The sequence below is a fragment of the Carassius gibelio genome, chromosome B5 (genome assembly GCF_023724105.1).
Source record: "Carassius gibelio isolate Cgi1373 ecotype wild population from Czech Republic chromosome B5, carGib1.2-hapl.c, whole genome shotgun sequence".
NCBI classification, from domain to species: domain Eukaryota; kingdom Metazoa; phylum Chordata; class Actinopteri; order Cypriniformes; family Cyprinidae; genus Carassius; species Carassius gibelio.
Window position 1 is genome coordinate 33,570,845 of NC_068400.1, and position 15,053 is coordinate 33,585,897.

Sequence of the window (15,053 nt, forward strand, 5' to 3'; positions counted from 1 at the left end):
TTTCCTCCCTGATGGCAGCAGACTGAAGAAGCTGTGAGATGGGTGGGTGGGATCACCTGTGATACAGAGGGCTTTGCGGGTGAGACAGGTTCTGTAAATGTCCTGGAGGGAGGGGAAAAGGCAATGATCTTCTCAGCTGCTCTTTCTAAGCGTTGAAGGGTCTTCCGGCAGGATGCGTTGCAGGCGCTTTGCAACTAGTCAGGATGCTCTCGATGGCTCTTTGTAAAAGGTGCACATAATGGGGGCCGGGGCTCTGGCTCTTCTCAGTTTGTGGAGAAAGTAGAGATACTCCTGTGCTTTCTTGGCCAGTGCTGTGGTGTTGACAGTTCAGGAGAGGTCCTCTGTGATGTGCACACCCAGGAACTTAGTGCTGCCCACACTCTCCACAGTCGCACCATTGATTGGCAGAGGAACATGTTGAGTGTGCACTCTCCTGAAATCAACAACAGTCTCCTTTGCCTTCTCCACAATTTCTTTTGTACGTATTTAATATATTTGAGTTTCTCAGTGTGCCAAAATTAAACTGCATTTAAAACGACTTGAAAATGTGATATGGCTCGTGATATGGCTTGAAAACGCGATTACCGTCAGTTTTAAGTGAGGTTTTAAGTTTGATGAAAGATCTATTGTGCTTGTGAGAAGTATAAATAGCAGAAAATCCTGCTAGGTGTAAATAGAATCTATTGCACTAAGTGTAAACATTAAGTGTAACAGGGACGTGAATTTATACAGGTGCTGGTCATATAATTAGAATAGCATCAAAAAGTTGATTTATTTCATTAATTCCATTCCAAAACTTGTATATTATATTCATCCATTAAACACAGACTGATATATTTCAAATGTTTATTTCTTTTAATCTTGATGGTTATAACTGAAATCTAAGGAAAATCCCAAATTCAGTATCTCAGAAAATTAGAATATAAATTAAGACCAAAACAAAGAAAGGATTTTTAGAAATATTGACCAACTAAAAAGTATGAACATGAAAAGTATGAGCATGTACAGCACTCAATACTTAGTTGGGGCTCCTTTTGCCTGAATTACTGCAGCAATGCGGCGTGGCATGGAGTCGATCAGTCTGTGACACTGCTCAGGTGTTATGAGAGCCCAGATTGCTCTGATAGTGGCCTTCAGCTCTTCTGCATTCTTGGGTCTGGAATATCACATCTTCCTCTTTACAATACCCCATAGATTTTCTGTGGGGTTAAGGTCAGGCGTGTTTGCTGGCCAATTAAGAACCGGGATACCATGGTTCTTAAACCAGGTACTTGAAGCTTTGGCACTGTGTGCTGGGGCCAAGTCCTGTTGGAAAATGAAATCTGCATCTCCTTAAAGTTGGTCAGCAGCAGGAAACATGAAGTGCTCTAAAGCTTCCTGGTATATGGCTGCATTGACCTTGGACTTCAGAAAACACAGTGGACCAACACCAGCAGATGACATGATCCCACAAACCATCACTGACTGTGGAAACGCTACACTGGACCTCAAGCACCGTGGATTGTGTGCTTCTCCTCTCTTCCTCCTGTCTCTGGGACCCTGATACCCAAAGGAAATGCTAAATTTACTTTCATCAGAGCACATAACTTTGGACTACTCAGCAGCAGCTTTTTAAAGGGAGACGCTTCTGACACTGTCTGTTGTTCAATAGTGGACTGACACAAGGAATGCGACAGCAGAAACCCATGTCTTGAATACGTCTTTATGCAGTGGTTCTTGAATCACTGACTCCAGCTGCAGTCCACTCTTTGTGAATCCCCCCCCCCCACACACACACACACACACACACACATTTTTGAATGGGTTTTGTTTCACAATCCTCTCCAGGGTGCAGTTATCCCTATTGCTTGTACACTTTTTTCTATCACATATTTTCCTTCCCTTCACCTCTCTATTAATGTGCTTGGACACAGAGCTCTGTGAACAGCCAGCCTCTTTTGCAATGACTTTTTGTGTCTTGCCCTCCTTGTGCAAGGTGTCAATGGTTGTCTTTTGGACAACTGTCAAGTCAACAGTCTTCTCCATGATTGTGTAGCCTACAGAACTAGACTGAGAGACCATTTAAAGGCTTTGCAGGTGTTTTGAGTTAATTAGCTGATTAGAGTGTGGCACCAGGTGTCTTCAATATCAAATATTTTCACAATATTCTAATTTTCTGAGATACTGAATTTGGGATTTTCCTTAGTTGTCAGTTATAAAATCAAAATTAAAAGAAATAAACATTTGAAATATATCAGTCTGTGTGTAATGAATAAATATAATATACAAGTTTCACTTTTCATATGAAATTAGTGAAATAAATCAACTTTTTGATGATATTCTAATTATATGACTGGCACCTGTATTTTACAATAAGCAAGAAAAGTTGCAATAAAGATTATTATATATATATATAACTACCTCCTAATTTTAAAACACCACCACATGTCACACACACAAACACACAAACGTTTGTTTTGTATTGCATTATGCCCATAGGTGTAATGGTTTTATACTGTACAAACTGTATATTCTATGGCCCTACACCAACCCTACACCTAACCCTCACAGGAAACTTTGTGCATTTTTACTTTCTCAAAAAAACTCAATCTGTATGATTTATAAGCGCTTTGAAAAATGGGAATGGGTTATGTCCTCATAAGTCACCTTCTCCTTGTATATATAAATGTATGTGTGTGTAAGAGCATATACATATATATAATTTTTTTTTTCTTTCTTTCTTTTTTTTTTTTTTTTCCAGACAGGACCACTTTTGGCAAGTTACTTGAGTTTACTGAACACAATTTATCTTTGGCAGTACGGTTCCTTATGGGGGTTTTTATTCCCAAAATTAACTGAACATACAAAAACTTAAACATTAACCCCCTCGGAACCATCAGCTTGGAAATACATGACAATTAAGACACTTAATAATGTCTTTGAAGTTAACAGTGGTAATCGTGTAGATGGGCAGTGGGAAGTCTAACCTGTAGTTTGCTGTTGAGGATGAGTGACTCCCAGCAGTGAGGTCCATACCAGCCGTGACTTGAAAACCTTAGTAATCTGAAACAAAGAAGACAACAACCAGAAGGTGCACGGAATATATATATATATGAGGTGGGTCTAGACAACTTACTTTATGCACCTAAATTCAACATTAATTGTCCTAATCAGTGTAATATAAAAAATAAATACAAAATTAAGTGAAATCTAATGTTGAATTATTGGCAAAAGCTGTTAAAACATAGATATATATTTTGAGATGTAATATTTATTTCATAGAACATTCTGAAGGCATGTACTTTCAAAAATCAAGCAGTCAAGCCTGTCAAATTAAATGCAACAATGCAGTTTGATTTCGGCATGCTAAGAGACTCAAATATTCAAATATGTACAAAAAATTTAACATTTAAATAATATACTCGAACACATTTTGGAAGTATGACATTTAAAAATACTGTAAATGTGAATGTCTTTACATTTGTTTAAAGTGTATAAATATCCTGGCACCCCCCTGTGGTGTATTTGAGCAGCACAGGAAATGAGGCAGATGAATGGGGTTTTTAGCAGCACTAAATCAGTAAGACAATTTATGCCTTACAGTTTTTTCAACTGCTTACACACATTTTCAAAACTTTGCCTGTTTTTTTGAAACTTCACACACAAATCTGAGAATTGCACACACAAAATACAAAATGCCTTCACATCTCTTGCAAAATAAAACACTCTATTCAAAATATCACAAACACATCTCAAAAGCAAGCATTTGCAAACACCATTGCCATAATATTAATTCCTGTTCGATGTTTGTGTGTTACAGTTCATAGAGAATAGAGTGTTGTGTTTTGCAAAAAGTGTTTTATAAAATTCAGTTAAAGGCATTTTGCAGATTTGGTGTGTAGTTCAGGTGTTTGAGTGTCAGGTTTCAGAAATTGTGTGACAAATAAAGATTTTGTGTTTAAGCAGTTGAAAAAAAAACTGAATTATGACACAAAAAAATACCACATTGTCAATTTCCAAGAACCCTGTGTAGAAAAAGAAAGAGAGTGTCTGTATCCATAAATGATACATCTTTTCTGCAACAGTCAATAAAATGTCAACAATGAGGCATACAGAGCAGTTAATTTTGAGCATTGCATGTGCTCTCTCTCTCTCTCTCACTTTCTTTTTTCTTCACCATCAATGAACCATTCACCAGCTAAAATAAGGAAGATTCTTCACTGGAGTGCTTTGTGTAATATGACCTTTCCGCCCAGAGGGAGATCAAGTTTTCTATTGTGCCGGTTGATCATAGTCAAAATTGCGTGCAAATTACACCTCAGTAGATGTAAACCGTGTCCATTACGAGTTAACAAAAGTAAAGAGAGAAGCAAGAGAGGCTGTTCATTTAACTAAGATTCTCTTTACACTGAGTACCTGCACCACACATACACATGCACATGCCTGATACTCTATGCATTCTTTAATGGGCTATTTTGAACAATTTGAGGAGAGTGGCTCCCTTGTTCACCATAAAACTATGGCCGGCCTCACTTAATAGCATGTTATTTAATGCTCTGTGTGTGTGTGTGTTTGCAAATAAATACAGATGGCTGTGAAAACGCAGATGCAGCAGTTCTTCTAGGGATGAGAAAAGTAATTTCTCACTATGAGTGTGCTGTGTCAGGACATGCACATGCACCATAAACAAAGGTCAAGAGGGAGAAAGTTACATGGTTAAATGACTATAAAATGAGGATAAATGACTGATAAAACATTATCCTCGGCATATGACCTTTTGTAGGTTTAAAGCGTTAGTGCTATTATTGAGAACAATGCAAACAGTTCCTCTGTTTATGAGGAGAGGGTAATCTGGTCAGCATTCACTCTCCCCGGTACACAAGCTGCCAGGCACGTGCACACATAGACATCAAAGTTGGCTTGAACACCTGCCCCTTTCTTCTGGGGATTCTTTTTTTTTATTTTTTTATTTATTAGGGCCCGAGCACCGAGGTGCGAGGACCCTCTTGTATCTGCTTTGTTTTTTATTAGGGCCCGAGCACCGATGGTGTGAGGACCCTCTTGGAATTGCTCCGTTTATTATTATTAGGGCTCAAGCCTGGAGGGCGAGAGCCCTATTGTTTTCCTTAGGATTATTAGGGCTCAAGCCTGGAGGGCGAGAGCCCTATTGTTTTCCTTAGGATTATTTGTTATTATTATTATTATTATTTATTATTATTATTTTTCTTCAAGGTTTCGGGGGCTTTTGGGGCCCTTAACATGCTTAAAAAGTCTTGAAAATTGGCACACACATTGGAACCTGCGGCCATTAGGGCCGGGCAGAGACTGATACACGGGCGTGGCACAGGGGCTCTACAGCGCCCCCTGGAATATGGAGGGCCATATATCATACATACTTGCACGTAGACGTACGAAACTCGGTACACATATAGAACTCATAAATACAAACAACTTTCGTATTGCATATCATAGGCTCCGCCCAACAGGAAGTTGGCTATTTGGGGTTTATTATTCATATTTGTCGTCAAAGTTGTGGGGGCTTTTGGGGTCCTTAACATACTCAAAAACTCTTGAAAGTTTGCGCACAATTTGGAATCTGTGGCCTTTAGGAGCCTGCAGAGGCTGGGACACGGGCGTGGCACAGGGGCTCTACAGCGCCCCCTGGAACACAGTCATAAATGTTGATGTATAGCTCACACATACTTGCACGTATTAATATGAAACTCAGTACACATATAGATCTCATCATGCCGAACAACTTGCGTATTGCATGTCATAGGCTCCGCCCAACAGGAAGTCAGCTATTTAGAGTTATGTAAAAAGCGCATGCTCTGGAATTTGAAATACTTGTCATAGGTTTTTTACTCGATTGCCACCAAACTCGGTCAACATGATCTCAAGAGACTGGGGATGAAAAATTGCCAGGGGATTTTTGATATCTCAAACGGTTTGCTCGTGGCGAGGCGTTGAAATTATGGCGAGAAATGAGAAACAGGAAGTGTCTAATACCATCCACATACATTTCCTGATTTTAATCAAACTTCATCAGATTATTCTTTGTATGATGTCGATCGCATATATGTGACTATTAGGAGTCAAAGTTATAGCGCCACCAACTGGCAGCAGGAAGTGTGTCATTTTCAAAATGCTTTGTATTCAGCATCTTATTTTTACTCGATTTGCTTCAAACTTCATCAGAATAATGTTAAAACACAGCCTATATTAATCTGCTAGGGGGATATTGATATCTAAAAATATTGTTGCCGTGGCAACATGTCAAACTTGAATACTTCTCAGGTGATTTTAAGGCATATAACATGCTTAGAATTTCATCAAACTCAGAACACATATCAGTATTTATGATAACTAGACACTGGCAAAAGTTCATAAGAGGGCGTGGAAGAGGCACTCTATAGCGCCACCTTTTGTCAAAAGTGGGGGGGTTAGTTTTAGCTACAGACACCAAACTCGGTACAAAAATTGTTCTTATCAAGACGGACAACTTTCTAATTCACAGTCATCAGCTACGATCAACAGGAAGTCAGCTATTTTGATTTGAATGTGGATTTTTTTTTACATTTAGCTGTGAATTAATGCATACTGCTCAGAGGAGAGTAACACTATACACACCAAACTTTGTCTACATGATGCCAAAACATTTTAAACAACTTAAATTGCCAAAGGATTTTGGATAGCTTGAACGGTTTTGTCATGGTGATTTTTTTAAATGACAGTAAAAATGGAATTATTAATTGTCCTGCATTTTTAAATTCCAAACACTTCAAAACCTTTTTTCATACAGAAAAAAAGTCATTCTGAGTAAATATGGATAGTTTCACGACTTTACAACACTGTATGGATAACAGAAAATTAAAAAACTGTCAGACATCTCATCTCACTCTGTCCATCTGTTTGAGTATTATGTGCTGAGACTTACATTGTCTGAGAGAAAATGCGCCCCTACAGGTGCAATTCCTGAAAGGGAAATTCGACTGAAAGGGAGGAGACTCTCTTTTAGTTTCATTTTTAAATCGGTTAAAATACAAATAAATACTTAGATTTAATTCACACTGACAAGCTAAACCAACATATATGATTATTATCAGGTCAGGGCTCATTAATAATTGATGTGTGGTCAGTGATACGTGAGAAACACGAGAGATGAATCACCGCTCTGAGCAGGAGCGTGTGGAATGATGAGCTCAGAAAAAACGAGTTTATTCTTGTTTTATAGCTTTTAAAATTAAAATATTAAAGCGATATTACACAATTCACCAATTAGAACACACCAGGAGCTAAATTCAGATGTTTTTGAACTGTTTGTGTGAAAATGAAATATTCGCGGCTGCCTATCTGAAATCACTGCCTCCGATCAGCGCGCACAGTGTCACAAGTTCAAAACTAACGAATTTATTCTTGTTTAAGAGCTTTTTCAAATAAAATATTGTCATAAATGCACACAATACACCCATTATAACACAACACGAGCTAAATGCAGGTGTTTGTGACCCGTTTAAGTGTGCAAGACTATTTGAAAGCGCGACTGGCAGAATAACATATATCTCTCGAGCTGCAGGATTCTGCCTTTCGTCGTAAGAACGAACACATCACGGACAAGATTATTTCAAAATACATAATAGCTTGGCGAATATAAACGAAAACAGCCACGTAGACATAAACTGTTGAGAAATAAATCTGAAGTGGATCTACTGGATTTGAATATTAAGTGACCGCATATACCAGCTGCTTCTGTCTTCAATTTTAATCTACATATAAAAAAGGAAACTCATTCATCTTGGCGGCTTTTTTAATGTGTGTACGTATTTATTTATTATTTTGCTCTAACAAGAATTAATCTATATTTAATTAAATCAATTACATTTTATTTTACATTTGATTTGTCCATTTCTGCATCTAAACGCCTAAAAACCTAAAACATGCTCTATTATACTATTGTTAGCAATTTCTTTATCGTCCAATTTATCTGGTGTACACACTTTTATTTTCATAATAAACTTGTTTCTTAGATTATACACAGTTACAGTGGTCTATAATAAATATTAACAGGTTTTATTCAAGCTGTTTAGAATGATTGCAGTAGGCTAATTTGTTTTTATGTAAATCCCAAAAAATAAATTAAATAAATAAAAAACATTGGAAAACAATAACTGTTGTACTTTTTTATACATTTTGTATAATTTCATAGTTTATGCATTATAGTTATAAAAACAAACAAATTTAGCCACTCACATAGAAATCTTAGGCCTTATCCTTTTCTGACAGTTTTAGGTTTTTTTTAAGAAATCCTAAAAAACCTTATTTGTGCTGCAAATAATAATTTCAAACTAATTTGATACTGACCTCTGACATCCTGTGACATGATATTTATTTGAATTTACATAATCTAATGGATGTAACAGTAAATCTGTTCAGCTCACAGATCAAGACTAAGCTGTAATGCAAGCAGAACTTTCACAAATGCTTGTAGGCAAATAAAATCATTACAAAACACTTACAAATCATTTAAGGGATTTGATAACACTGTAAAATAATATTTAATTTGTTAACATTAGCAAATGCATTGATAACACTTTATAATAACTTCACTCATTTGTAAATAGTCAGTTCATGCTTCATAAAGCCTTGTCCCAATATTAATAGTCAGTAGTAGTTTATAAATACAGCTATAAATAGCTTGTTCTTGGTTTATAAGCACATTTATTAAAAAGGAGAGTAAAGGGTCAGTTATCTTCCTATGAAAAATAAAAAAAATGAAAATAAACAAACAACAACAGATTGATACAGAACTCAGAAATGTTATTGTGGATTTATGATAAACTCAGCCTGTAAATTAATTCATTCTCCTCCAAGAAGACACAAGTAGTTCACACCAAACTTTTTTAACATGAAGCCAATATACTGAAGATATTAAATTGCGAATGGGTTTAGGATACCTTAAATGGTGTGGCCATAGCGATTTATTAAAGTAACATAAAAAATACAATAGTTATTTTACTATATCTTTAAAATTTTTAATTCCAACTCTTCATAATTTTTTATATACGTAGAAGTCATCATTTGAAGGAAGCACAGTAAGTTTCATAGCTTTATCATTTTCAAGAGCCAGCATAAAATTAAAACTATCATAACATATAAATCAAGCTTGCAATTCTTAGTACCAATAATGGCCACCAGATGGAGCTATAGGATTACTTTTAAATAATTATTGTAGAAACAAGTATGATTTAAATCATTTATAGAAATCTTTCAAAGAAAAATAATATGAATTTTATGTATTTTACTGATAAAATGACCCTCACTTAATTAGAATAACAAGCTGAAGTATTGTGAACTGTATATTAAGAATAATTCTTTATAGGCTTTATGGACAGATACGTTTTGAGTGACTCTTGAAGGTTCAGCACCACATCCTCTTTTACCACTGTTTAAAGAATGTATCTTACAGAACAGGTGCGGATGAATTTTGAATGGCTTGAATGGTTTTGTCGTGGTGATTTTTTGAAATAACAGTAAAAAAGTAACCAGTAAATGTCTTTTATTTTTTTAAGTGCAGCTTCTAAACGCTTCAAAAAAATGTACACATAGAAGACAAGTCATTCTGAGGAAATATGCATGGTTTCATGACTATACAACACTATATGGATGATAGAAAATTAAAAAACTATCATACATCTGATGTCACTCTGTCCCTCTGTCACTGTGGGTAATGTGTGTTTGTGTGTGTGTTAAGTGAATTAGGTGTGAAACTATCAGGGAGCATTTAGTCTCCAGTGCCAACATTTTACAGAACTGCCACTTTCCTGGAGTCTCAGAATTACAATGTGTCAGGTTCTGAGAAATCAAAGATTCCAAAAAATGATTTAATTAGAATACCATGAAGTATTGTGAAATACTATATATTAAGACTTTATATATAGGCTTTATGAACAGATTGGAGTGACTCGTGAAGGACCAGCACCACCTCCTCTTGTCCGATGGTTTGAGGAATATATCTTCCAGAATCCGGGATTAAGATTTAGGAGCTCATTTTTATTCCACCTCCTTTCCTGAAAGTCTGTCTTGCAGAATTGACTAAAAATTAATCTTCACATTAATTCCTAATTATTTTGCAATTATTTTTGTCAGTTCTTCTTGACCTGTTTTTTTTTCTTCTTCTTTTCTGACCTCATGACCCAGTCAGCATTTTTGTACAATGGTCACGTCTTAACTTATCTATTTCTGTATTGCATTTGTGTTTGATATTTCTCATGGGTATTTCATAATTTTCGACTTTGAGTTAAAACAGTTTGAGTTAAAACTCTTTTTTAGCGCATTTCATCTGTAAAAGAAAACATGCCTAATAATTCTGCACATGAATATAAGGAGTTTTTCTCTTCCAGCTTTCCTGGAATATTGTATAGCACTCATAAATGATTAAATAAAAAATAATGGTAGTTATTAAGATTGATATGGCTTGGAATTGGTAAAATGTGCTTGGAAAAAAAATCACAATAAAACAATGTTTTAATGTTTAAGTTTGGAATATTAACTGACATGAATGAATGCTATATAAATATTGTTCATGTTAACATAATGTTTATAAATGAAATCTTATTGTAAAGTGTTACTAAATATATATATATATATATATTAGGGGTGTAACGGTTCACAAAATTCACGGTTCGGTTCGATACGATACACTGATGTCACGGTTCGGTTCGGTTCGGTTCGATACGTTTTAGATACAGCAAAATGTAAAAACATCTCAACTTTTCAGAATGCCGCAAGCGCACCGCGGGTCATGTGACAAGAACTAACCAATCAGCTTCATCCTTTCCCGTAACAACGTTGAGAGCTCAGCCAAGATGAAGGATCAGCTGATCATAGTTGTATATGGATTGCAATTTTGAAATAAATTTAGTAGCAGAGCTACTGCAAGCGATTTTTAGAGCTGCAAATCCATTTATCCTTCGCTGAAATTTCCGCGTCTCATGGAGAGAGCACGTCATTGTTGCTTAGCAAAGACAGACGCCTCATGAGCGCTTCTGCCCAAGCGCTTTGGAAAGGAGGAGAAAGACGCGCTTAGCGTTTTCCATGCGTTTTTAGGCACGATATGTGAACGGCCCCTAAGGCGCTCGCTCACTCAGCACGCGCTGAAGGCTCGTTGCAAAATGTCGAATGCCTTTAACAGACCAGAAATATAAGATCCTAAAATAACCAACAGGTCTGGTGTTTGGGTTGGATTCCCTGTAAGCTATAGTTTCTAAATGCTGCAGGGATAGTTTGCTGCGTGCATGTTTCTCCTTTTTTTCGTCTTTTCCCAGATAGTACTGACGCATATATCCCAGATATTCCCGCTGGTGTTTTTTTTTTTTTTTTTTTATTCCCGCTGGTGTACCCTGTCATGTTGCAGATGCGACATACCGTTGTTTTTTTATCCACCACTCTCTTGCCATCACCATTATAGCTTAAAGGGAATCCAAAGTGCACCCAAACACCAGACCTGTTGGTTATTGGAGGATCTTCTCATTTCTAGTCTGTTCAACGCATTGGCTATTTTGCAACGAGCCTTCAGCGCGTACTGAGTGAGCGAGCGCCTGCTGAGTAGCCTAACATAAACATATAAGATGGTGTTTTTTTCTTCTTCGGGAGTGTCATGGGCGTTGCCTGTTACGTTGTTTGGGTTATTGGGCTACCTTGTTGAACGCATATCATTATATTTCTCTCTCTCTCTTTTTTTTTTTTTTTCAAATATAATTAATTACTCCAACGAACCGTTCGGTATACATAATGCGTACCGCGTACCGAACCGAAAGCGTCGTACCGAACGGTTCAATACGAATACGCGTATCGTTACACCCCTAATATATATATATATATATATATATATATATATATATATATATATATATATATATATATATTGTTCTGTGAATGTGATTTTAAAGTCTAGATGATTCGGATTAACCCTTTAACCGCCATATCCTTTAAAACCTCACTGCCAGAGGGATATTGTGAATGCATGTGCCCGCTGGGCACAGTTTACCTGATGCCACCGGTGTGGCGATGGCATTGGTGGCTTGAGCCCGCCATCGCTGCTTGCAGCTATATTTTGTTATTATTATTATTTTTCTTCAAGGTTTCGGAGGCTTTTGGGGCCCTTAACATGCTTAAAAAGTCTTGAAAATTGGCACACACATTGGAACCTGCGGCCATTAGGGCCGGGCAGAGACTGATACACAGGCGTGGCACAGGGGCTCTACAGCGCCCCCTGGAATACTGAGGGCCATATATCATACATACTTGCACGTAGACACACGAAACTCGGTACACATGTAGATCTCATCAAACCAAACAACTTTTGTACTGCATGTCATAGGCTCCGCCCAACAGGAAGTTGGATATTTAGGGTTTAGTATTCATATTTTTCGTCAAAGTTGTGGGGGCTTTTGGGGTCCTTAACATACTCAAAAACTCTTGAAAATTTGCGCACACTTTGGAATCTGTGGCCTTTAGGAGCCTGCAGAGGCTGGGACCCGGGCGTGGCACAGGGGCTCTATGGCGCCCCCTGGAACACAGTCATAAATGTTGATGTATAGCTCACACATACTTGCTCGTATTAATATGAAACTCAGTACACATATAGATCTCATCGTGCTGAACAACTTTCGTATTGCATGTCATTCGGCTCCGCCCAACAGGAAGTCAGCTATTTAGAGTTATGTAAAAAGCGCATGCTCTGGAATTTGAAATACTTGTCATAGGTTTTTTTGCCGATTGCCACCAAATTCGGTCAACATGATCTCAAGACATTGGGGATGAAAAATTGCCAGGGGATTTTTGATATCTCGAACGGTTTGCTCGTGGCGAGGTGTTGAAATTATGGCGAGAAATGAGAAACAGGAAGTGTCTAATACCATCCACATACATTTCCTGATTTTAATCAAACTGCATCAGATTATTTGTTGTATGATGTCGATCGCATATATGTGACTATTAGGAGTCAAAGTTATAGCGCCACCAACTGGCAGCAGGAAGTGTGTCATTTTCAAAATGATTTGAATTCAGCATCTTATTATTACTCGATTTGCTTCAAACTTCATCAGAATAATGTTAAAACACAGCCGATATAAATCTGCTGGGGGGATATTGATATCTAAAAATATTGTTGCCGTGGCAACATGTTAAACTGGAATACTTCTCAGGTGATTTTGAGGCATACAACATGCTTAGAATTTCATTAAACTCAGAACACATATCAGTATTTATGATAACTAGACACTGGCAAAAGTTCATAAGAGGGCGTGGAAGAGGCACTCTATAGCGCCACCTTTTGTCAAAAGTGGCGGGGTTAGTTTTAGCTACAGACACCAAACTCGGTACAAAAATTTTTCTTATCAAGACGGACAACTTTCTAATTCACAGTCATCAGCTACGATCAACAGGAAGTCAGCTATTTTGATTTGAATGTGGATTTTTTTTTACATTTAGCTGTGAATTAATGCATACTGCTCAGAGGAGAGTAACACTATACACACCAAACTTTGTCTACATGATGCCAAAACATTTTAAACAACTTAAATTGCCAATGGATTTTGGATAGCTTAAACGGTTTTGTCGTGGTGATTTTTTTAAATGACAGTAAAAATGGAATTATTAATTTTCCTGCATTTTTAAATTCCAAACACTTCAAAACCTTTTTTCGTACAGAAAAAAAGTCATTCTGAGTAAATATGGATAGTTTCACGACTTTACAACACTGTATGGATAACAGAAAATTAAAAAACTTTCAGACATCTCATCTCACTCTGTCCCTCTGTTTTAGTATATGTGCTTCAGACTTCCATTGTCTGAGAGAAATAGTGCCCCTACAGGTTCAATTCCCGGACTTTTACTTTCACTTTTAAATCGGTTAAAAATACAAATAAATACTTAGTTTTAATTCACACTGACAAGCTAAACCAACATATCTGATTATTACCGGTTCAGGGCTCATGGATAAATTATTTCTGGCCAGAGATACGTGAGAAATAGGAGAGATGAATCACCGCTGTGATCACGAGCGTCTGGAGTAAAGAGCTCAGAAAAAACGAATTTATTCCTGTTTTAAAGCTTTTAAAAATAAATTATTACAGCGATATCACACAATCAACCAATTAGAACACACCAAGAGCTAAATTCAGATGTTTTTGAACTGTTTGTGTGAAAATGAAATATTTGTGGCTGCCTATCTGAAATCAACGCCTCCGATCAGCGCGTACAGTGTCGAGCTCAAAACAAACGAATTTATTCTTGTTTAAGAGCTTTTTTAAATAAAATATTACCACAAATGCACACAATAAACCCATTGTAACACTACAAGAGCTAAATGCAGGTGTTTGTGACCCGTTTAAGTGTGCAAGACTATTTGAAAGCGCGACTGGCAGAATAACATATCTCTCGAGCTGCAGGATTCTGCCTTTCGTCGTACGAACGAACACATCACGGACAAGATTATTTCAAAATACATAATAGCTTGGCGACCATAAACGACAACAGCCACGTGAACATAAACTGTTGAGAAATATATCTGAAATGGATCTACTGGATTTTAATATTAAGTGACCGCATATACCAGCTGCTTCTGTGTTCAATTTTAATCTATATAAAAAATGAAATTCATTCATCTTGGGTGCTTTTTTAATGTGTGTACGTATTTATTTATTTATTTATTTATTATTTTGCTCTAACAATAATTAATCTATATTTAATTAAATCAATTACATTTTATTTTACATTTGATTTGTCAATTTCTGCATCTAAACGCCTAAAAACATAAAACATGCTCTATTATACTATTGTTAGCAATTTCTTTATCGTCCAATTTATCTGGTGTACACACTTTTATTTTCATAATAAACTTGTTTGTTAGATTATACACAGTTACAGTGGTCTATAATAAATATTAACAGGTTTTAGTCAAGCTGTTTAGAATGATTGCAGTAGGCTAATTTTTTTAAATGTAAATCCAAAAAAAATAATAATAAATAAATAAATAAAAAACATTGGAAAACAATAACTGTTGTACTTTTTTA

The 15,053-nt window shown here is 36.5% G+C and overlaps 1 protein-coding gene across 1 annotated transcript in view; it reads right to left on the minus strand.

Annotated features, from left to right (window-relative positions):
• LOC127957670 (membrane-spanning 4-domains subfamily A member 4A-like) overlaps window positions 1-15,053 on the minus strand; it is a 62,722-nt gene that overhangs the window by 6,161 nt on the left and 41,508 nt on the right. The window contains exon 2 of the mRNA XM_052556300.1: window positions 2,967-3,042. The gene's annotated coding sequence lies outside the window, so the exon portion shown is untranslated. The remainder of the gene's footprint in view (window positions 1-2,966; window positions 3,043-15,053) is intronic.